Source organism: Phocoena sinus, chromosome 15, assembly GCF_008692025.1.
Source record: "Phocoena sinus isolate mPhoSin1 chromosome 15, mPhoSin1.pri, whole genome shotgun sequence".
Taxonomy (NCBI): domain Eukaryota; kingdom Metazoa; phylum Chordata; class Mammalia; order Artiodactyla; family Phocoenidae; genus Phocoena; species Phocoena sinus.
Window position 1 is genome coordinate 58,448,931 of NC_045777.1, and position 24,435 is coordinate 58,473,365.

Consider the following 24,435-nt stretch of genomic DNA (forward strand, 5'->3'; position numbering starts at 1 on the left):
TTTATTATATTTCTTTTTGAGGTTCTTTCTTTTTATAAGAATAACATTTATAGTAGTGATAGAAAGTCCCCTTTTAAAACAACTTTATTGAAGTTTTCAAAGTCATTTAAGAAAAATATTATGTAAATAAAAGGGCAGGTGGTCTTCAATGTCAGCAAAAATCCTCACGGTGGTTCTCAAATGCCTAGTGTCTGTGATTCCAGTCGGAATTCTGCTGGAATTCTGCTGGAAGGAAACACTGCTTTCACACCTGGGAGTGATTCCAGTTGGAATTCCAGACATTAGAAATAAACCCCTGGAGAGAAAAGAGTAAGCTTTCACCAGAGGTCAAGTAAGGTCTTGAGCTCAGTGTAAGAGAAAAGTCTAGAGGCATACAAGGGTGGCTATGGCTTGATTTGAACCACTAGGAGTCCAGGAAAATTAGGGAAAACAGACATGTCACCTACTTAGCACTCTCCCATGTTGGTGTCTGGAATTCAGATCCCCAGTGAAAAACAAAATGAGGTAAATCAGCGACAGAACTTTCAGACCTAAGGCATTGCTCGTAACCTCACCACAGGGTCTGGAGTCAATTATTCACAAATAGAGAAGACCCCATGAACTTTTTTTTTTTTTTTTTTTGCGGTACGCGGGCCCCTCACCATTGTGGTCTCTCCGGTTGCGGAGCACAGGGTCCGGACGCGCAGGCCCAGCGGCCATGGCTCACGGGCCCAGCCGCTCCGCGGCATGTGGGATCTTCCCGGACCGGGGCACGAACCCGCGTCCCCTGCATCAGCAGGCGGACTCAACCACTGCGCCACCAGGGAAGCCCCCCCGTGAACTTTTAAGAGACTAAAAATGATCCTCTACCCTTGCATCTCTATACCGAAAGAAGTTCCCCTTCATCACTATCCCTGACTCACTCTTCAAGTTCCTTTCCTTTAGTGACCCACTCTTCCCAGTTTCCTGTGCGTTTTTCCAGAAATATTTGTTAGGTGGGAACACTTACTCCACACTCTCCAGGTTTCTACGTGGAGGGAGCTGCCCCACGGTAACACTCCTGGCCTCAGGTCCCGCCCCTCACTCACTCCTTTGATCCTGACTGGAGGGTGCATCAGTGTCCACTTTCTGGATTGGTGGAGCTCAACCACTGAGAGGCCACCTTGCAGCGCTTTTTCTTTGTCCCTCCCCACACCTCCTCCCTAGACAGCGAGTGGGTGTGTCTATCCCCCAGAGCCCCAATTTCCCTTGGCTTAGGGGTCCAGGGGCTCATGGGGGGCAGGGGTGTGGAGCTAAGAGCCCATCCTCCAACCCAGCTTTTCTCACTTGATAATATCTCTAGAGATCATTCTTTTCCAGCATATGGATCCACCTCATTCTTGCAATGGTTGCCTGGTGTTCGGTTGGGTGGCTATGCCACGATCTACTCCACTAGTTCCCCACTGATGGCCATTTAGGGCGCTTCCAGACTTTTTGCTACTCCAAACTACACTGCAGGGAACATCCTTGCACTTATTTCTTTGCATGCTTGTGTTAGTATTTATGAGGGGCAGATTCCAAGAAGTAGAGGTGCTGGGTCAAAGGATAAGTACACTTAATTTATTTTACTTTTAATTTTTCAATTCAATTCAAACTTAATTTACTGCAAAGCATAAACTGGACACTGTTAGTGCTGTGCCAGCCTTGATCTTCAGAGGGTTTGCAAAGGGTATAAGGTACTGGACCAACAGTTATGTATGGACTGGGTAGGTAGACAAGCCTTGATGTCATGTTTTCTGAGTTAATAACATCCCTTAGTTCCCCCGAAGTATAATTCTGGCCTATACAGACTAGCCTCTGTCATCCCCGTGGCTCTTCCCAGCGGTGCTCTCTCCTTCCCATGTTTTCTCCTGCATTGGGACTCTGTGGACCCTCTCTGGAGATACTGAAGAACAGACAGCTCCCTGGGCTATAGATGTTGGATGAAGCCCAGCCCAACAAACCCAGGGTGGCATCAAATTCATCTTTGCCATTCACAGAAATTTATTTTCGCTTCCAAAAATGTCATACTGAACGCTGATCCCTTTTGTCTCCCCTTTTCCTTGTGGGCTTCAGCGCTCTGCCAGCCAGGTCTGGTCTCAGTTCCTTGGAGCTGAGCTTCTGGGAGCACCCTGTCCCTTCCACCCTCAGCTGGCTCTCTCGCGCTGTCCAGGTCTCAACTCAAGCATCCCCTCCTCAGAGAAGCGGCCCTGATCACCCAGTAGCCACGCCCTTCCGGTACAGTGTATCCCATCAGTATCTGTCCCATCCCCCTGGCTTATTTTCTTTGGAAGATTTTCACTGTCAGAAAGCATCTTATTTGTTCACTTGATTGTTATCCATTCCCCCTCTTTCTCTGCTGTGCTGGGTGCACAGAAAGCTATTTGCTGTCATTTCTAGTTCTAGGAATGTAGAACTATAAAGGTTCTGGGAAAACTCAAAGCCCTGATTGTCCAGAGGCAGGAACTGAGGCCAGAAAGGGCCATGACACGCTCAGATCCCACAGCAAAGCAGGAGCAAGAGAAGGACTAGGGGGTCTCCCAGCCCCCACTCCAATTGCCCTTTTGACCTCAGTGGGAGACCCCTCACAGGGTGCACAGCAATCTTTCAATACTCAACAACCATTTCCCAAAAGCCTCTGTCACTTTCAAGCACAACTTTCACCGAGCAGTCCGAATCACATTGTTTTTCCTTTGGTGATTTCTTCAGGGGCTGAGCAGGACATTCTGCTCGGCCACCTGGGTTGGGGTGTTGCCCTGTCTGAAGGTGGGAGACTGTACTAGATGAGCTTTAAAGTTCCTGTCTAGAAATCAAAGTCTTATGATTTGCAGAACTTCTCTTTTAAAAATATGATTTGATCTACGTATTACATATGATGATTAAGAAAAAAGAAGGTTGGGCTTCCCTGGTGGCGTAGTGGTTGAGAGTCCGCCTGCCGATTCAGGGGACACGGGTTCGTGCCCGGGTCCGGGAAGATCCCACATGCCGCGGAGCGGCTGGGCCCGTGAGCCATGGCCGCTGAGCCTGCGCGTCCAGAGCCTGTGCTCCGCAACGGCAGAGGTCACAACAGTGAGAGGCCCGCGTACCACAAAAAAAAAAAAAAAAAAAAAGAAAAGAAAAAGAAAAAAGAAGGTAATAGAATCAAAGGCATATGATGAAAACCACAGCCTCTGCCCTACAGTCCTGATCCCCGGAAGCGATCTCTTTTAACACTTTCAGTTGTTTATTTTCCCCATAGTTCCACATGTCCAAACAATATTCATCTATTTCTCTTTCCTGATTCATCTATTATAAACATTACTGACTTCCTGACTAAGGAAGAGTTTCTTTCACCATCATCACTGTCCATCTTCCTACTCCCACCGTCCCAGTATAGTCTTATCACACATCGGTAATTCTCATTTACACTATGACCATGCAAATGTTGCACACTGCAGGGCCAAATAGTGTACTATGATTGCACTTTTTTCTTAAAAACTCTTCTCTTCCCTAGCATTACTAATTGTCTTTTCTCTGCTCTCTCTGTGGCTCTATTTTCCCCATTTCTTCAGTTCTTTCCAAACTTCTGATCACTCCAGGACTTCTAGGGCAGAACCCCAGATGCAAAGCAATGCACAGTTTCAGTCGCAAGCCTGTAATCAGACTCCTCCTTTGCAGTGTACCGTCTCAAGCCAGTTCCCCGCTTCTAACTCTGCCCTCCCCCGCTCTCTGCCGGGCGCAGCCTCGGCAACTGCTGCTGTCACAGGACAAGCAAGACAAATATCCTTCAGGCAAGACCAGCAAATCTGCCGCTAACTGTGACCAGGGCCCAGGATGCCAGCATAACCTCGAGACAGGTAGGAGACAAAGCAGATCCCTGGGGAGGGGGTGTGCTCAGAGGGGGTCATCCCACAAGAAAGGAGACCCCTCGTGATTAAAGGTCAAGGTGCAGTTTACACAGCGTATCTTGTGTTGGATCTCCATGTCAACCCTGTGAAGCTGGCAGGGCAAGGTATCATTATGCCCATTTTACAGATGAAAAACTGAGGCTCACAGAGACATCACATGATTCGCCGAGTTGGGACTCTAACCTCTGGTGTTCCAACTCCAAATCCAGGACATTTTTATACTACCCACTTTCCTGCTCCCATGCTTAGAACCTAATGAAAATCAGGCGAGAGGGCACAGGCAGCATCAAGTCATGCTTCACCTTTGGCTGGATTTCCCGCAAGCTTTGCACCGGGCAGGGGGGATTTGGGAAGGCAGCGTCTCTCTGCCCTGGCCATCAGCTAAAGTTGAGATATGACTGGGCTAATTAAGAGAGGACTTCATTAAAATCTATGCTTTAGTCATCATTTGTACTAAAAATAGAATTTCTTGCATTTCGAATCCTATTAGCTCACCGGCCCAGCTGAAGCATGTGTTGTCTTTATTGATCTACTCTGAGATTGGTTTGGACTTTGGATAGAGTTTCTCCTTGATCACTAAAAGGATTTATTCAGACACAGTAGAATGGACTCAGTTCTGTTTTCTAAATTTATCACAATGCACCCCCTTTCCACCCAGAAACTCAGGTGGATCTCGCCACCCTGATTTTGGTGCATTGTAGGAATCGTGGTAAAGCATTTTCAGACTGAAGGCCTAAATACTCCCTATTCTATAAAATACCCATAAAAATAATCCCGGAAAATAACAGAGAATATTAGAACTTAAGATTTCTTTTTAAGGAAGAAGAATCAGTAGCTGGAGTAGAAGGAGCAGCAAATGGGTTTCCTTGAGCAGAAGCAAGAACCCTCTGGGTATCAGACCTGGAGCGAGTAGGGGAGCGGGGAGGAGGGGGCGAGGCACTGGGAGGTGTAGGTGGGGCTATGGAAATTCTGCACACAGAATGCAGTTTTCGTGGTTCAGTGAACTTCAAGTTCTAAAGGCTGATGGTTTAAAAAAAAGAAAAAGGCTGATGGTTTGGGATAAGGGATGGTACTCCCAGAAATGTCCATCCAGACCTCTGATGACAAATAGGATATGCCAAGAACTGGCAACTCCTCGCTGCCTCCTAAGTAGCAGTGCTGTCCTACTATACCTTGGTCCAATGTTTGCTTGAAATGTGTGTGTGTGCGTGCATGTGTGTGTGTGTGTGCTGCACATCTAGCACTGGGTGTGGAGAAAGTCCTGCTGGTGACTCACCGGCCCTCCCTCCCCCAGAAGCAACTTTTGATCTGTCGTTGATGGTGGGACATCACCAGTAGGGTCTTACACATGAAGAGAAGGCCAAGGGACCTTCCCACGGGTGATGTGAGTGTCCCCTCCTCTCCTTCCCTTCAGAAAAACACAAATCCCCACCACAGGGAGCCCCGGCCCCTGCCTGCTGTTGCTGAAAGGAAGCTGCTTTGGCCACGTTCCATTACGTGCAGGGGAGCGAGAGTGAGCCAGCTGCTTCCCGCGGCTGTTAGGATGACCACCCGACCACCTGATTGTAACCCCACACTCGAGAGTTCTCCCTGCAATCTAAACCACGGCCCATTCTCAGCTGAGTCAGAGGCTTTTCCCGGAATTGTAAGCAAAAGGACAACCCTGAGGTCTAGAACCTTTCAAAACAGACCAGAGATGTTTGGTGTCTGAGGCTTCCCCAGCCCAGAAGGGCTCCACCCACAGGCCCCCGCTCAGAAGGCCAGGGAGGCTCTGGGCGCTGAGCCCTGGGGAAGGCCAGCTGGTAAGCAGTCTCCCGGGCCCCACGGCTAGAGGGACTCCAAGGCCCGCTCTAGAGCTGGCGGTTCTGCCCCAGGCTGGCTGAGACCCCGCACCTCCACCACATACCACCCACAGCACTCAGAAGGGACAGTGGCTTTGGCCTGTTTTCAGGAAGGCAGAGGTCAGCTCAGCCTCCTTCCTGCCCTGGTATCTGGACACCAAGCAGACCGAATGGCCAGGCGTCCGAGATGCCCTGGGGATGATGGAAGCCCTTCGCCCTGGGTGGCCCAGCTTTGTGCTCACGGCGTCTGGGGCTTCTAGGCACAGAGCCAACGCTTGCCTCTGTCCGGAAATGGACACTGGGATTTGGCAGTGCTCCAGGGCAGAAGCCACTGAGGACGATTCTGTCTGAGTCTTTCAATCCACTGTAGTAATAACTACTGTATCAGCAATAATGAGAGCCAACATTTATTTTCTAGTATGTGCCAGGCACGTGTACTAACTTATGCATTCCTCACAAAAACACTATGCTGTAGGTGCTATAATTAGCCTCATTTTATAGGTAAAGAAAATAAGGCTCAGAGAGGTTAAGCAACTTCTCTAAGACCACACAGCTAGTAAAGGCTGGAGCTGGGATTTGAAGTTAGACAATCTGCCATCTGAGAAGCCACCATGTTGCCCACCTTAAATCTGAATTTCTCTTCCCTTTTGGGATCCTGTCATCCTCCGGCCTGATCAGGAGATGGGTCCAAAGTCCTGGGGCCACATGTGGCTTTGGATGCTGGCCATCACTACATGTCAGGCAACAAGCACTCATTGAGCGCCCACCGCTTACCAGTCCCTGGTGACACGCGGGTGAGTAAGGCAGGCTCCACGTCCCATGGGAGCTGCCAGGTACATAAAGAACAAGGGCGTATAAATAAATAAACATGATGTGATGACATGCGTGCTATGAGAACGTAAAGGAAAGTGTGACTAGCCCCATGCTGGGGTCAGGGCCGCATCAGAGGCTTCATGGAGGAAGCAACATCTGGACTAGGTCTCAAGCGATGGGCGGTTTGCCAGGCAGAGCCGTGGGGACAGGGTGTTGCAGGCAAAGGGAACGGGATGCTCCGAGGCACAGAAGCATTACCAGTGTGAGCAGGGGGTGAGCTGGGCAGGGCCCGGGGCTGAGCCAGAACTCTAGGCCAGGTGAAAAGCTCGATGGGGCTTGGACTTTTGAGTGTTATCCTGGGGGCAGTGGGGAGAGGGGGAAGGCTTTGAAGCAGGAAAGGAATAAGACCTCCCTGTAGAAGAAAAACATGCCACAATCAGGAGGATGGATTAGAAGGAGACGAATTGGGGGAAGCTGTCAGAGAAGCCCTGGTGAGAAAAGGAGAGGGTCCAGATGAAGGTAAAAACTGGGAGGTGAGCAGAAGGGAGGGATAGAGACTCTTCAGAAGGAGAATCAGCAGGACCCCGGGGATGGGTGGGGCGTCGGGCAAAGGATTCTGGGGGCTCACAGTGGCCGCTGGTTCCACTAACGTGCTTGGCTTAGAGCAGGAAGAGCACATTTGAAGGGTGAGGGAAACAGTTCACCGGCGTTAGAAATGTCTGGTTACCAACGGTGAAGATGCTCCCGGGCAACTGGAAATATGGGCGGCACTGTCACCCAGGAGGAGACAGAAGCTGGGCACAGAAATCCCTGTGTCGTGGGTGTGTGGATGTGAGATACAGCCTCTAGTAACTATGAAACAGCACCAGGGAGAAAGGGCTGGGAGAGAGCGGGGGTCGGGGGAAAACCAAAAGCGGATGGTGGGACCCCAAAGCCAAGAGAGAGAGAGAGAGAGAGAGAGAGAGAGAGAGAGAGAGAGAGAGACAGAGTAGGAAAAAGGAATCAGGATGGAAAATTAGCTCACTGACCAACTTGGTAATAACAATTTTAGTGAAGTAAACTAAAGCCCTTCTTTATTTTTCTCCTCTTAGCACCTCTCATGGCCCGATGTTACGTTGTAGTTGTCATTTGGGGGTTAACTTTCCCCCCCGGCCACAGTGTCAGGGACCTGGCAGGTTCTGCAGGTCGGTATTCTCAGCACTTACAACAGTGTCTAGTTTGTAGATGGTGCTCAACAAATATGCTGAATGAATGAAGCAAAGAAGGGAGGGAGGGGGGAGGGGGGGAGGGGGGGAGGAGGGAGGGAGGGAGGGAGGGAGGGAAGGAGGGAGGGAGGAAAGGAGGGAGGGGGGAGGGGGGGAGGGGGGAAAGGAGGGAGGGAGGGAGGGAAGGAGGGAGGGAGGGAGGGAGGGAGGGAGGGAGGAAAGGAGGGAGGGAGGGAGGGAGGGAGGGAGGAAAGGAGGGAGGGAAGGAGGGAGGAAAGGAGGGAGGGGGGGGGGGGAGGGAGGAAAGGAGGGAGGGAAGGAGGGAGGGAGGGAGGGAGGGAGGGAGGAAAGGAGGGAGGGAAGGAGGGAGGAAAGGAGGGAGGGAGGGAGGGAGGGAGGGAGGAAAGGAGGGAGGGAGGGAGGGAGGGAGGGAGGAAGGGAGGGAGGGAGGGAGGGAGGGAAGGAGGGAGGGAGGGAGGGAGGGAGGGAAGGAGGGAGGGAGGGAGGGAGGGAGGGAGGGAGGGAGGAAAGGAGGGAGGGAGGGAGGGAGGGAGGGAGGAAGGAAAGGAGGGAGGGAAGGAGGGAGGGAGGGAGGGAGGGAGGGAGGAAAGGAGGGAGGGAAGGAGGGAGGGAGGGAGGGAGGGAGGGAGGGAGGGAGGAAAGGAGCCAGATTTCAAGGGGCTGAAGTGCTAAAGAAGTCAAGAAATGTTAACGAACATTGTAAATCAACTACACTTCATTTTTTTTAAATGTTGAAAAATAAATTAAAAAGGAGTCAAGAAATGAAGCCAGACTTTTCCTTCCAGTTTGGCAATACAAGAAGAAAGAAATATTTATCAAAGCTCTGGAGTCCCTTCCCGAAGAGAGAACTCCAGGCCCAGATGGCCTCACTGGTGAATCCTGCCAAACATTTAAGGAAGAATAATACCAATTCTACACACACCCCTCCAGAAAATCGAAGAGGAGGGAATGGCTCCCAACCCATCCTATGAGGCCTGCATCACCCTGATCCCCAAACCAGGCACGGCATTCCAAAGACAGGAAAAATACAGACCAGTATTTCTTATATTCATACATGCAAAAGGTTTTAACAAAGTGTTATCAGCAAATTGAATCCTCCTATTAGAAGAAGTGGAATCTATTTCCCCACCCACTGAACCTGGCTGCCCTTGTGATTTCTTTTATCAATAGAAGGGAGCAAAAGTTCCAATTCTGAGCCCAGGCCTCAGGAAGCCTCACACACTTCCTGTCTGCTCAGCTACCACGCAAACGAGCCCAGCCTGGCCTGCTGGATGGTAGGAGATTACATGGAGCAGAGATGAGCTTTGCTCCAGCAAGGGCCACCTAAGACCAGCCAGCCCCCAGATGACCCACCTGCTGGCCACAGAGACATGAGAGAGACCAGGCTAAGCCCAGCCCATATTGCCCACCTACAGAATGAACTAAATGTTTTCTCTTTCAAGCCATTTCTCTTACAAGCCATTGCATTTCAGGATGGTTTGTTACACAGCAAGAGCTAACTGACACAGGGGAAACTCTGCGTTGTTAGATTCAGAGTTCCTCAAAGACAGAAACCATGTCTTACTCATCCCCAGTGCCCAAGGTTACTCAGCAAACACTTGGTGAATGCCTGCTAGTTCGCACGGCTTTGGCGGAAGAGCTAATAACTGCCATTCTGCCAATGACTGCTGTCTGACCCCATCAATTAAAGAGCTCCCTGCTGGCTGCTGTCATCCAAGGAGCTCCCTATAATTATGCCACCCACTAAACCCACACCCCAGGCCCAGAGAAGGCTGGGACCCGCAGGCACTCAACATGTCATTTAGATTAGGTGGCTGAGGTGAGGCAGGTGTCAGACTCAGGGGGTTTGCCATCCTCACAGCCATTTGGTTAGAAATGTTCTTCCCTTCACAGAGCATCTCGTATTAGTGACTTTCAAGTAACCCTCAGGAGATCAGAGGCACTCACTTTAGCAGACTTTTCATCTTTCCTAAACTGTCATTTCTGTGGGTGAATTTTGCCAGCAAGTTAGGGACTGGGAATCACTGCCTACAACTCAGCCAGACCCAAGGAGCCCCAGGACCAGGAAGCCAGGCCTCCACCTCCAGGTAAGTTAACCCGTGAAGGGGACAAAGGCGAGAAGACCAGCAGGAAGTAATATGTGCAAAACACAGAAGAGCACAGACAGAGCCAGACTGGACCGCAGTCTAGCAGCCTAACAGCTCAGTGCCTCAGTTTTCTCATCTGTACAATGGGGATGACAATGGTATGCCCACCTCCTAGGACCATTGGGAGATAACAGAGTGATAGTGCTTAGAACAGCATCTGGCACAAAGCAAGTGCTTTGTACATGCACCGATCATGACCAGCATCACGGTCAAGGAGTTTCTTAGAACTGCCACCCCCAGACCTTTCCCCTCCCCACAGAGTTCTCTCCTTGTCCACTGCCACTTTCAGGTGGCAGTCATCAAGTGGAAATAAATCACCCAGCTGTCTCCAGAGGGGAAGAAGTGCAAACAGACAACAGGCAGCTCAAGGCATGTGGACAGTTAGGGGATATTTCAGGCACCGTCCTCACTGTGCTTGCGTCAATGTTCCCCCAGTCAGCCATTCCTGCACCACCTGCAGAATCTCAGGTATATCCGTGTACCACCTGTGTTACTAGTAGCCTACTCACTTTTTAAACTTACATTTTTATAAAAAGAAACCTTATATCACAACCGAAATGGAAAGTTAGCAGTTGCCTGCCATAAATAGAGGGTGCTGGGAAGAAAGAAATACAAGGAAAACAGAACAATGTTATTCAATTCCAGCTAGAAACTGTTGCTGCTCAAGACTCTGAGTCCAAGGCCAGCTTCCTTTCCCCTTGCTGAAGCAGGATGTCACGTGTGTTTGGGAAGTTTTATTAAAGACATGTTAGCACAAAACTGAGATTTTTCTCCTTCGAGGGTTGGGAGGGAATTTAAAAGAGAATGATTTAAAAGGGATTCTATCTTATTTAATGCTGTGTATCTAGTCCACCTGAAGCATCTGTGATCATTAATTTTCTGTGTCAACTTGGCTGGGTCACAGAGTTTCTGTGAGGGTGTCTTTGGATGAGATGGCGATTTAAATCAGTGGGCTTTGAGTAAAGCAGATTGCCCTCCATAATGTGGGTGGGCCTCATCTGATCAGGTGAAGGTCCAAATAGAACAAAACACTGACGTCCCCCTCACCCCCGAGCAGCCTTCAGACTTGAATTGCAACATCAGCTCTTCCCTGGGTCCCCAGCCTACCAGCCTACCCTGCTGATTTTGGACTTGCTAGCCTTCATAACTGCGCGAGCCAATTCCTTAAAATAAACTCCTCTCTCTCTCTCTATAAAAACACACACACACACACACACACACACACACACACACACACACACATCCTATTGGTTCTATTTCTGGGAGAACCCTGCTTAACACAGCGTCTCTCCATTGGGGTACCCAGCCCATACAGACTCACTAACCTGAGAGCTGGCAGGTCATGTCCTTTAACTAGGGGTTTGGGGGCAATAACAGGAAGGGATGCCCTCTGTTAAACACCCAAGATCAGGCAGATGCTGAGCCAGCTAGGGAGCCATCCCCATGAACTTGAAATGACACTCTAACGTTTCCCCACCAGCATGACCCGGGGGACTGTGAAGTTGCCCTGCTGGAAAGAAAGGCAGGCCCCCAAACCTCTTGCCCTTCCGACTGGGGAACCTCTGATGACGTGTGTCTGCAGCTATGACACAGTCCAGCCGTGGAACTGGGAAACAGACCCCAGACAATGAGAACTGCAGACTCACGCAGTCTGAGCTGAAAGGCGCTGTGTGACCATGCAGAACCAGCCCTGCCCCAGCCTCTGCCTGGATTACTTTTATAGGAACCAGTTTCCATTTGTATGGGCCCCAGGAATGGAGACCTCACCACTTCCTGACACGGCACCTGATAATCGGGCCCTAAACATTAGGAGAAGGTTTTCCAAACTTCAGTCACTGGCTTACCTCCTTCCTGAGTACCACCGTGAGATTTTACTTCATATCTGTCATTAAATAAACCCACTCTCTAACAGAAATACATGTACTTCAGGAAGAAATATTTTGCTCCTGGGAATGGAGAATCAGCAGGACCTGCCACAGAGACTGGTCGTGAAAATTAATAGCCACCCCCCGCAAAAACGTTCACAAGTTCTGGTTCAATGCTGCTGTCCACCAAAGGGCTGAGTGGAGACCTGCTCTGTCTGGTTAAAGAAGGAGAAGTAAGGTCGAAGAGACGTCTTCTCCTTGATGGAATCCCTGGCGGCCAGTGGTTAGGACTCAGTGCTTTCACTGCCATGGACCTGGGTTCGATCCCTGGTCAGGGAACTAAGATCCCACAAGCCTTGTGGCGTGCCCCCGCCCCACCCCCCCAAAAAAAGAACAAAAACAACAGAGTGTGACAGCCATAAAATGGAATATTACTCAGCAATGAAAAGGAACAACATACTACATGTACAACACCATGGATGACTCACAAAACCTTATGCTGAGTGAAAGACGCCAGACACAAAGAGTGCATACTGCCTGTGACATTGTGACTTATAAAAAATATAGCTTTAAAAAAAAAAAGAAAAAGGAAAACTAGAGTCGAAGAGGTATCTTCCCCTTGATGGAATCACAAGAGCTGAGAGAACATTGAAAAGGGAACCACTTTGTCATGGAGTGATTTGACGTCATTTAATGTCGCATCCAGCAGCACCTAAAATCACTCTAGCAACATGCAGAAAACAGCCTTACGGAGGGCTCTGCCTTCCGCGGATTCCAGTTCTCTCTCAGGTGGTCCCCATGTGCCCTCCAGTCCTTCCCACCATCCCCCAGCCTACTCAGGTGGGCCCAACCTGTCCCAGACCTAGGAGCCTCGCTTAGCCCCAGGGGCCCTGGCCCCCGGCAACCTGCTCTAGATCTACAGGAATTTCACCAGTGGAAGTTTCTTAGGAGCCAGAAACTAGGACAGGACTGGACAGTGAATTAAAACCTGGGGAAGCAGAGAAACTGGAGCCCTCATCCACTGCTGCTGGGAGTGTAAAACAGCGCACCCACTTTGTGAAACAGTCTGGCCGGTCCTCAAACGATTAAACATAGAGTTATCGTAGGAGTCAGCAATTCCACTCCTGGGTAAATACCCAAGAGAAATGAAAACACTAGCACAGAGAACTATACTCACGATCTTGTAATAACCTATAATGGAAAAGAATCTAAAAAATAATATATATAGGGGCTTCTCTGGTGGCGCAGTGGTTGAGAGTCCGCCTGCCGATGCAGGGGACACGGGTTCGCGCCCCGGTCCGGGAAGATCCCACATGCCGCGGAGCGGCTGGGCCCGTGAGCCATGGCCGCTGAGCCTGCGCGTCCGGAGCCTGTGCTCCGCAACGGGAGAGGCCACAACAGTGAGAGGCCCACGTACCGCAATAAATAAATAAATAAATAATAATCATAATAATATATATATGTACATATATATATACACAATAACTGAATCAGTTTGCTATACACCTGAAACTAACACAGCACTGTAAATCAACTATATTTCAATAAACATTTTTTAAAAAGGAAACGAAAACACATGAGCAACAGAAACATACAGGAATGTTTACAGCAGCATTATTCACAACAGCCAAAGGGTAGAAACCACCCAAATGTCCATCAACCCATGAATGGATAAACCAAACGTGTTATACCCACACAACAGAGTACTATTAGGCCATAAAAAGAAATGAAGTACTGATAGACTCCATAACATGGATGAACCTTGAAGACATTATGTGAAGTCGAAGAAACCAGACCCAAAAGATCACAGAGTACGATTCCATTTACACAAAATGTCCAGAATAGCAAATCAATAGAGACAGAAAGCAGATCTGTGGTTAATTAGGGCTCAGAGGGATGGGAAAATAGGAGGGTGATCTCTAAAGGGTATGGGGGGGTTCTTTTGGCTGTGGTGAAATGTTCCAAAATTGACCGTGGTGATGGTTGCACATATCTGTGGATATACTAATATACACTGAACTGTACTTTTAAAAACTCATTAAGAAAGAGATTTTAAAAAGTACAATGAGGGCTTCCCTGGTGGCGCAGTGGTTGAGAGTCTGCCTGCCGATGCAGGGGACACGGGTTCGTGCCCCGGTCTGGGAAGATCCCACATGCCGCGGAGCCGCTGGGCCCATGAGCCATGGCCGCTGAGCCTGCACGTCTGGAGACTGTGCTCTGCAACGGGAGAGGCCACAACAGTGAGAGGCCCGCATATCACAAAAAAAAAAAAAAAAAAAAAAGTACAATGAGAGAGCTCTGAGTTCACTGGAAGCTGGTATTTCAACACCCCCAACCCCCTGGGTCTGACACAAGGACACCTAAGAGCCCTCTGTGGCCCCTGAGGTGGGACAGAGGGTAGAAACCATGGGTCAGGACCCCAGGCCTTGAGTTGGTCTGAGCGAGAAGTCCCACCCCACCCACCATGGCGCCCAAAGATGACCATCCCACACCTACAACTGACCACCCACCCCCTAGCTGACACTGATCCAGCCCCTCACTTTCCAGGACACCCCAAGAGTTGGGGAGCATGTGACCCCATTTCCCAGCCGTCCCGAGCATACAGTAGGTGCTACTCGAGGACATGAGCACATGGACCACTCACTCAGTCCTGACCCTCACAGAGCGCCCCAAAGAGCCAGCGGGATGAGTCAGGACCCCAAGCTGTGCCCTTCCTTCCCCAAGGAGGGGGGGAAGAAGACTGAGCTTGCTTCTCCCCGCCCCCCCGCACCCAGGGCACCAGGATGTTTGCACGAGCCGTTCCCTGTCTAGAAAGTTCTTAGATCTGGGGGTGAATGGCTCCTTCCCTTCATTCAGCCTCAACTCCAAAGCCCCGTCCTCAGAGAAGCCTTCCCAGACCATCCAAGATAAGTGACCCTGTTTTATTTTCCTTAAATCACTGCACATCATCTGCTGTTTTCTTCTTGATCTCTAGTCCCTTCTTTTGTTCTGTCTCGTCCCTCTTGACTGCAGGCAGGGGCTTATGTCTGTTTTGTCCCTGCTGTGTCCCCAGTGCCCAGGACAGTGCCTGGCACATGGTGGCTCGAGGGACGGTGACCTGTCAGGTGCTCTCCTCCCGACTCAGGCCTCACCCGGAAGGCCCAGAGCAGCGAGGAGGTGACGACCGGGAGAGTGTCCAGTGAGGGGCCCTCACTGGTGATGAAGACTCAGCACCCTCCTGTCCCTCGGGATCCTCACGGCCTCCGGCTCACCTCTGAGTGCAGGAGCGTGAATATTCCGAGGTTCCTCATCCCCTGCCTGGAAACTGCAGAGAAAGCACCTGGGACAACACAGGTGAGGTTGAGGGGGGTTCAGGCCAGGCTCTGGGGCACATCTGGGGCCATGAGCCCAGGGAATGGGGAGCATAACTTCCCAGGCATCTCCAGACTTCTCGAAATTCCTGGGGAGAAGGGGAAGCTGCGAGTCCTTAGCAGCCAATACTCACCGCAGCTGGGGGTGGGCACATCATCCAGTAAAGGGGACCTGGATGGGTCACCAATGGTGTCAACACTACCACCATCATTCTGCCCTGTGTCCCACCTGTACTATTCATGACCCACACTGTCTTTAAGACACGAGTCTCGGACTTTCCTGGTGGCACAGTGGTTAAGAATCTGCCTGCCAATGCGGGGGACATGGGTTCGATCCCTGGTCTGGGAAGATCCCATGCGTGGAGCAGCTGAGCCCATGTGCCACAACTACTGAAGCCCGTGCGCCCTAGAGCCTGCGTGCTGCAACTACTGAAGCCCGAATGCCTAGAGCCCGTGCTCCGCAACAAGAGAAGCCACCGCAATGAGAAGCCCGCACACCGCAACGAAGAGCAGCCCCCGCTCGCCTCAACTAGAGAAAGCCCACGCGCAGCAACGGAGACCCAACACGGCCAAAAAAAACCAAACAAACCACGAGACTCACTTGATTAATTTTTCAATGTGCATTATACCATAAATGGGAAATCAGTGTCACTTGCCAAGAGACTGACATTTTACTAATACACTTAAAAAAAAAAATATGAGCATATTAGTTTGTAACCTTGCCTGTATGCTACAGAAATCATCTCCAAATGCCTGTGGGCGTGCAGACCACACTCTGGGCGGGAGGATGATTAAGTCTCTTCTGGGCTCCGGCCTAGAAGAATGTGACCCCGTGTCATGCTCACATAAAGGGACGCTGACCGTGCCACTTGGGCCTGATGCCCTCCAGGCAGGACCAACTACAGGAGGGGGAGGGAGCCGCTGCCCAAGCCCCTCCCCCACCCCACCCCCACCCCACCCCTGCACCCTACAGCTGGCTCCTCACCCAAGGTGTGAGGGTCCCCCTTCTGCCACTCCTCCCTGGGGTGGGCTAAAAAGCAGGAAGCTGGGAGGACACCCTCTCAGCTATTCATGCAACAAATTTATTGAGCACCTACGGCACCCTTAGCTCTGTGCTGGATGCTGGATGCCAGGGAACTCAACAGATCTGGTCCCTCAAACAAAGACCATCAGAAGTAATGGAAGTGATTACCGATTAGACAGAGGGTTCCTGTCCAAAGCAGGGTTCCCAGAACACCCTTCTCCATTCCACACACATGTGAAGTACAGGAATCAAGATGGTTTTGCCCAGGGGAGGGGTGGGCATGAGTTCTGTTCTCTGTGACCAGGCTGCTAAGGGCAAAGGACCCTCATGTGGTCCAGCACCCTTAGGACTGAGAAAGCTGACTTTGGAGGAAGGACACCGGCGTCCAAGACACCCACTGGCACATCTGCAGCAAAGGCACTTTCTTGGCCCAAAGGGGCAGGATTGTTTCAAGAGGATGCATATATCTGTATTGAAAAAGAGGGATGTTGATGGGATATATCCATCCAATAGAGCAGGGTCTGTGGGGTCCATGAGACTTGGGTTCAATCCTAACCCCCAATTTTTAGGACCCCATTTCTTCATCTATAGGGCAGGGGTAGTCATTACCTCATATGGTTGTTGTTCATTTTAAATGAGATGTAGGATGTAATGCACATGGCCCAAGCTGCTCTGCACCCTATAAATGCTATACTAATAGCAATGGTAAATTATTGCTATTAAGACTGGCAAAATGTAAGTCATTTTCTCCTATTCTCAAACACCAACCTAAAGCACAGTTCCTGGGCTTCCCTGGTGGCGCAGCGGTTGGGAGTCCGCCTGCCGATGCAGGGGACACGGGTTCGTGCCCCGGTCCGGGAAAATCCCACATGCCGCGGAGGGGCTGGGCCCGTGAGCCATGGCCGCTGAGCCTGCGCGTCTGGAGCCTGTGCTCTGCAGTGGGAGAGGCCGCAACAGTGAGAGGCCCGCGTACCGCAAAAAAAAAAAAAAAAATTAAAGCACAGTTCCTGACCCAGGTCTTTATGTGTTTCTCTGAATTTTCTTCAAAGGCCCAGACTCCCATTCTCAATGGTCTCCTCGATATCTTTCCAGAGATCTCATAATGGCCCTATTAACACACCTTAAATGTACCACGTTGCCCCCTCCCCAAACCACCCCTTGTCTGTTAACAGCACCCAGACAGGAAACCCATCACACCCGTGAGGGGTCCACAAAGGGATGTTTGAAGAGGCATGTTCCATGGGGGCTAGATGGCACACGTCCCGGTTACCTTGCCCCTGAATTACTGCACTGCTGCCACCTAGTCTGTCTACCATGCCCTCCTACCTCCTAAAGTTCCCTACCCCAAAACCTACAAAACTCACACTGCTTACTGAATTCAGGGAAGACTATTTCATTATTATTGAACTTCATGTACACACGTAACCCATGAATATATTCTCTCTGTTACAAACAAGACTGGAGTCCCGTGGCCCATTCCTTCCTCTCCCCTCTCCCCACGGCAGCCACACTGATCGATTCTGATGTATCCTTCCAGCCACTTTTCTTGCATACATGTAATAGGTATGAGGCCACAGAAAGGCAGCGACATTTATAAATAGCCTATTTCTTCATATATTGTTTTGCTACTTGCTCTTTTTTTTTTAGTTCAAGTGTCTTATAGATTTTTCTATATTGGTACACAGAGATGAACCTCGAGGTTTTTTTCTCTGCGATCCAAATTTTAAAAAAAATTTTTATTGAAAATATAGTTGACATACGATATGTTAGTTTCAGGTGTGCTACATAGTGATTTGACATTTGCACACATTTTGAAATCATCTCCCCAAGTCTAGCAGTTCAGTACATTACATCCCATGGCTTAATAACTGGAGGTTTGTACCTCTTAATCCCCTTCACCTATTTTGCCCCTCCCACCCACCCTGCACCTTGCTCTTTCTAACTTCTGTAACATGACTGATGCATCTTTAGCTGCTTCTAGGTTATTTCCACTTTTTTCCTTTTTCTCTCTCTTTTTCATCCCAACATTGCTGTATGAACATCATCATGCCTGCCTCCCTAGCCAGGTTCATTGGGATGTGGAGGGAAGCCCCCTTCACCTTCGCCCTCCCAGCTCTACCGCCCAGCCCTGCCCTCCCTTTCCGCACCTTGCACTGCAGGCCTAACCGGACGCTCAAGGCTTCTCAAGCAGGGCTCCTGCCTGCAACCTCGGCCTTTTCTTTCCCTCCCTTCTGCAAACCCGGAAATATCACTGCCCAGGGAAATTCTAGGGACTCTTCCAAGTCCATCTCCAGTCCTACAGCCTTAAGGAAACTCTTGAACACCACGACATGGGCTTCCCTGAAACCCCATCTCGTGACCCCGGTCCTGGCGCGTACATCCTTGGACCCACCATCCTCTTCGCTGGACTGTAACCTGCTTTGAATAGAGGGAAATCCCTATTTTTTTTTTTTTTTTTTTTTTTTTTTTTTTGCGTTACGCAGGCCTCTCACTGTTGTGGCCTCTCCCGTTGCGGAGCACAGGCTCCGGACGCGCAGGCCCAGCGGCCATGGCTCACGGGCCCAGCCGCTCCGCGGCATGTGGGATCTTCCCGGACCGGGGCACGAACCCGCGTCCCCTGCATTGGCAGGCGGACTCTCAACCACTGCGCCACCAGGGAAGCCCGGAAATCCCTCTTTGCCTACACAGCTCACTGCCCAGTCACTTAATAGCAGCCATCAAGATGAGAGTGGGCAAGCCAGCCCCTCCCTCGGCTTTCCTTTGGTTCAAGCAAACCACAAATATCTCAAGCCACTTCCATGTATAATACACCAATACATCGACTCCTCCAATCCCTGGAACAACCGTCCAAGGTCATCCAGGCCGCACGATGACCCTCATCAAAGATGGGGAGGACTCCCTTGGAAACTGAGTGGCTGGTTTGGTCTGAAGCTGAACCTCGGGGCCTCTTTGCAGAAGACGAGCTTGGGTGGGGAGCTTACAGACATTTCAGGTTTAGTCATGTTGTCAAAAGGATGAACATCTCAGCCCCAGTTACGCGATCTCCCAAAAGGCAGTCAGTCACTCCTGCGCTAAGATTTGTGCCAAATCCAAGGATCACCTGTGCTTATTAATTATACCCTCCCATTATTTAAAAAAAATGCTTTAAAGTTTAAAATATCAACTTAAGTTTCACCCTACACAGTAGTGAAACTATGGGTCTGTGTGCTGTTTGTGTTTTTTTCCCAACTACCAACTGAGAAAAAGACATAATTACTCTTTTTCGTTTCATGTTCAGCTGTGAACTTTTTAAAACGATCTTCGTTACCACCAGTGATAACACGCTTTGGGAAACGTTCATTAGAATAAGATGAATGAGACTTTGGGTCATATTTATTCACTGCAAAATTTTTAAACTAATCTCATTTTAAGGAAAGAGAGCCCTCCAGAGAAGTTTGTGATCAGAAGCACCAGAAAGAGAAATCTTCAAAGCGACTTCTCTATCAGGCAAACTTACTTGGTCTTAGGCTACAAGCAATTTTCACTGAGGGACTTAACTTGTCCATCTCTGCATCCTGCAGGGTGATAGATGTTTCACATCCAAATTTCTCAGAACAGTCTTGACACCAAATATCACACCGGCGACCGCTCCCTCAGCTCTAGACCCAGGAGTGCTAGGAAGCTTCTAGAAGCTGATGTCATCCAACCTGTCTGAGGAGGGCAGGAAGCTGGGCAATCTCTTCACCCTCTGTTCCCTTTTGGATCAACAGAAACCCAGCCTCCCCAGGAAAGTGAGAGCCCTGGAAATTCATCTATTCAGGTCAACAACTCCTTGTTAAACCCTTGAGATACCACATGAACAAACCAAGTGTCTTCGGATGGGAAGACGGTCCTCCTCCAGCCTCCGTCGTCCTACTCACCCCCACCCCCAGGATGGACGACATCCTCAGAGCCCGACAACTGTGGCCGGGAGCGACCCAATGCCAGTGGGAAATGACCCACTGCCTGAGCATGGCTCCCGGCCCACCTTTCTCCGATCAGTATCCCAGATGGATGGCACATGCCATAAGGGTCCCTGACCCTGGGGACCTAGCCTGGAAACCCACTGACCACTCCCAGCCATCAGGCTCCTCAGCAGTGAGTCCCCAGACCCAGATCTCGTCCAGGTACTGCCGCCAACTTGCTGAGTGACCTCGGGTGAGTCACTCCACCTCTCTGAGCATCCTTAGCTGGCAAACTGGGACTTTCTAAGGCCCTTTTGTTCCTGAAAATCTTAGTCCATGGCTGCCCTGAATGCAGAGTGCTCTCACCCCTCCCACCCTCTGCCCAAGGCTTGGCTGCCTGGAAGAGCCCCAGTGGCTGGAGCGGAGCAGAGCTAGTGCTGCCATGGGTGTTGGGTTACCAGGCCGGCACTCTCCCTGGGTAGCAGCTCTGTCTCGGATATTTTTAGACTCCCCCTCGGCCTGTCCCTAACAAGAGCCAGATACATCTGACAATTCGCCCCATGGGTCAGTCCTGCCAAAACAGCACTTTTGGGTCACTCCTGCAGGGAGCAGACTCCATCGCTCCTGGGGTGAGAAAGGGAGCCTCCTCTTCCCACCACCCCTATTCCTACCCCCAGCCTTCCCTGGACAAGATGAAGCCAACATCGAAGCGTCAGGCTCCAGCTCTGTCTAAGGCGCCAGCTGCCCTCGCTCCCTGTTCCAGCTGCTGCTGCCAATTGCCTAAGCCCAGTAAGACGTCCCCGGAGCCCATCCTCCTGCACTGGAGTCCTGTCGCCGACCTTTAACTGCCTCTTCTGGAAGGACTCTGCTCCGCAGTCCCAATGCCTGGGACCGCATCCCACCTTTGGGGGATGGCTGCCACCACCCCGTAGCTGGGGAGCCCACCCCCATCCCGCCTTAGCCCCCGAAGCCCATGTCAGAGGCCTCACTTGTCCACAGAGCTGGGCAGCGGCCGCATGTTGCAACACACACACACACACAAAAAACTATGTGCACCTCCCCAGGACAGTGGCTGCACTCCTGCCCTCCAGACAAATCCCGCCAAGCAGCCAGCAATCTACTGCCACTCCATCTGGCCTGGAAAGGCATTCATGTATTTTTGTCTTGACAGACTTCCCTTCCTGGTCATGTCTGGCAGAGTTTACTATGACACAGAGGCGGCCTCGGCTGTGCCCCCTTCAACCAGGAAGGCCGCAGAGGGCAGGAGAGTCAGCACGCGCCTGGGGTGAGAAATGAGCCAGTTGAGTCTGCCCGTGAGTCACCTGTTGCTGGAAAATGGAGAGTCCGTGCACACACACTCGTGGTTTCAGCTCCTGTCCTGCAGATATCATGCACAAGGCAGAGAAAGGAAATCTAGGTGAAACACTCACTTCCATTCCAGAAACAAGGGGCCTTAGACACTACTTGTGTGTGCAGGGGAGTGGCGGGGAGGGCTGGATGGTTGTGCCCTGTATTTACAGTTAGTGGCCACAGACCCCTCAGCCCCTCAAGAGCTGTGCCCTAAACTGGGGTCGGGAAGCCAGAAGAGGGCTCGGGCCCTCCCCTCTGGGTGGGGCAGTGCAGTGTCAGCCCCACCCGGCTGGCCCTGCCCTCACCGCCCCCCCCCCCACCGTGGGACACCTCTGCGGCTTCCAACACGAACACCTGTCCCCAGATTTCGGGTGAATCTCAGTTTCCCCACTGGAGGGACAGAGGCGGCTACAGGCTATGTGGCCCACGCCCGGCCTCCCCTCCCCAATTCCCGGCGGGGCTGGAGGCAGCTGATCCAAAAACCCTCAGTGGGAAAACAGGTTCCGCACCCTCCTGCCATCCCCACGCCCCTCCCTCTGCTGTGGCCTTGGTATCTGCCAAGGGCCCTGTGGGTGTCTGGGCCCTGATTTCCCCAGGAGGGTCTCCCCCTGACTCTTCAAAACCCACCAGGGCATCTCCGGGTGGAAAAATGGGGAGGGCTTGTGGGGAAGCGGATGGAGGTTCAAAGCCTGGCTCTTGGCACTTCACTCGCTCAGGGACCTTGAGAAACCGACTTAAGGTCTCTGACCTGGCTTTCCCCACCTGCAGCCCAGGAGTGGGGATGGGCCGGCGCAGGGGGAGGCTTCCAGGAACGCTGGAGGGCACGGGGCAGCGCGCTCCATCAGAAGCTGACGGAGAGTCATCATGGGCCTGGGAAGAGAAATTGGCCAGTTGAGCCTCCCTGTGAATCACCTGTTGCTGGAAAATGGAGAGTCTGTGCGCACACACTCGTGGTTTCAGTTCCTGCCCTGAAGATATCATGCGCACGGCAGAGAAAGGAAATCTAGGTGAAACACTCACTTCCATTCCAGAAACAAAGGGCCTTAGACACTACTTGTGTGTGCAGGGGAGTGGCGGGGAGGGCTGGATGGTTGTGCCCTGTATTTACAGTTAGCGGCCACAGACCCCTGTGGCAGCTCCATCAGAGGCTCCATCAGCTTCTGTCCCCTTCCTTGTCCCTTCCAGGCTCCTGGGGAAACCCGGCTCGTGTCCCTTCCTCACCCGCCGTCCACTTCCTTACTGAGGCCAAATTCTGGGGAGAGGTGGCCAGCAACCGTGAGCGGATTCTGGAATTTCTAACTGAATCAAACTGAAGCACAGAGGTGGCTGCAGACTCTCTGTTTAATTGTGGTAAAATATACATCACAGAATATTGAGCACTTTAACCACTTTTAAGTGTAGAATCCAGTGGCATTAAATACACTTACAATGTCGTGGAACCATCACCACTCCCTATACCCAAAATGTTTTCATCCTCCCCAGCTCTGTACCCACTAGCAATAACTCCCCATCCCTCTCTGCCAGCCCCAGGTACCTCTGCTCCACTTTCTGACCCTCTGAATTTGCCTATTCTAAGTGCTTCCTGTCAGTGAAATCATACAATATGGGGGCTACCAGCTGCTTAAGACCCTCTCCAAGCCCATTACCTTGCTCCTCACTCTGCCTGTCACTTTTTAGACTGGCCTCTGCATTTTAGACACAACTAAGTTAAAAGATCACCCCACCTCACCCCACATACACATCTTTGCAGCTCGGGAGGGGGCACTGCCCCTTTTCCCAAACCTGAAACTGGGCTGTCATTCTTGTTCCAAAGTAAGAGGTGGGTCCTGTAGTCCGGAGGGAGGGCTTTGCTCTCTGTAGTCTCCCTCAGGCACAGGTGCCCCCAACTAATCCCCATTTATGAGGTTCCCATGTCAGTCCCAAATTAGGGCCTCCCTGGGGTATATTTAGGACCCTGGATTTGGGGAGAGTGTATAGTCCTCCTGTATACGAGCTCCAGGCTCCCCCTTCTCCGGACCCATGGGTGGGGCCCTCGTAGCCCCCCAGGCCCAACCGGAGTGGAGAGGGGACAGGCGTCATCCAAGCAGTGCCTCCAGCTCCTCCGCTCGTCCAACCTAAGGCAGTTGCTCCCTGCCGCTGGGGGGCGCAACGGAGCCGCCGCCGGGGCCGAGAGGGGACCCAATGACCCAGCCAGGGCGCAGCGGGTCCGGCGCGCTCCGTGAGGCGGGGGACCGTGCGCCAAGGCGCCGGGGGACTTCACACGACGAGAGAGGGGCTACCCGGGACGCCGAGAACCCTGGGAGTGGAGTTGGCGGGGGCGAGGGGAGTCGCCCTGACTCCTCCCCAAACTTTTCCCGCCCGCCTCGACGCAAAAGGCGAAGGAAGCAGTCCGGGGGTGGGGAGGTGGAATTCGGGGTCCCGAGCGAGCTCGGCGCAGGCGGGAAGTCCGCGCCCTCGCAATCTGGCAGAGGAACAGTGGATTTTCGGCAGGGAGGGGCCTCGGCCCCTTCCTGTCCCCCACCAATTGCAGGGACCTCTCTGGGTCCGGTAAGTGCAGTGGCTGGCGACCCCGCTGCCCCGTCGCTCGCAGCCCGGAGCCCCCCGCTACCTGCGCGCGGCTCCCGGGCGAGACCCCGACTCACCGGACGCTGGCGGCTGGACAGACAGTCGGGCTGGGGCGCGAGGCGAGGCCGCCCGACTGTTTTGAAGCTCTGGGCTGGGACTGCGCGCCCTCCCTCCTCCCTCTCCGTGGCGCCGAGCCGCCTCCCCACGTCCCCCCTCCTTCCCCGACCCCGCCTCCCGGGTCGTGAAGTCAGGAGCCCGGAGAGCAGAGTGGGAGGGACCGCGGGAAGCGGGTGGGGGACACTGGAGAGAAAGGCCGGAGCCTGGGGAGCGCCCCCAGCCCCAGCCCGCCTCCCTGCGCCACTTGGGCCAAGTTTAGGGCAGAGCTGGTAGCGTAGTTCTGGGGAAAGAGGGAGAAATCCGAGCTTCCTGGCAGCTGGAAGGCATTCC

General features: G+C 51.9%; 1 protein-coding gene across 1 annotated transcript in view; it reads right to left on the bottom strand.

Annotated features, from left to right (window-relative positions):
• Positions 1 to 24,194, bottom strand: part of EMP2 (epithelial membrane protein 2) — a 40,678-nt gene extending 16,484 nt beyond the window's left edge. Inside the window, exon 1 of the mRNA XM_032607069.1 lies at positions 24,066 to 24,194. The gene's annotated coding sequence lies outside the window, so the exon portion shown is untranslated. The remainder of the gene's footprint in view (positions 1 to 24,065) is intronic.
• Between the last annotated feature and the right edge of the window lie 241 nt (positions 24,195 to 24,435).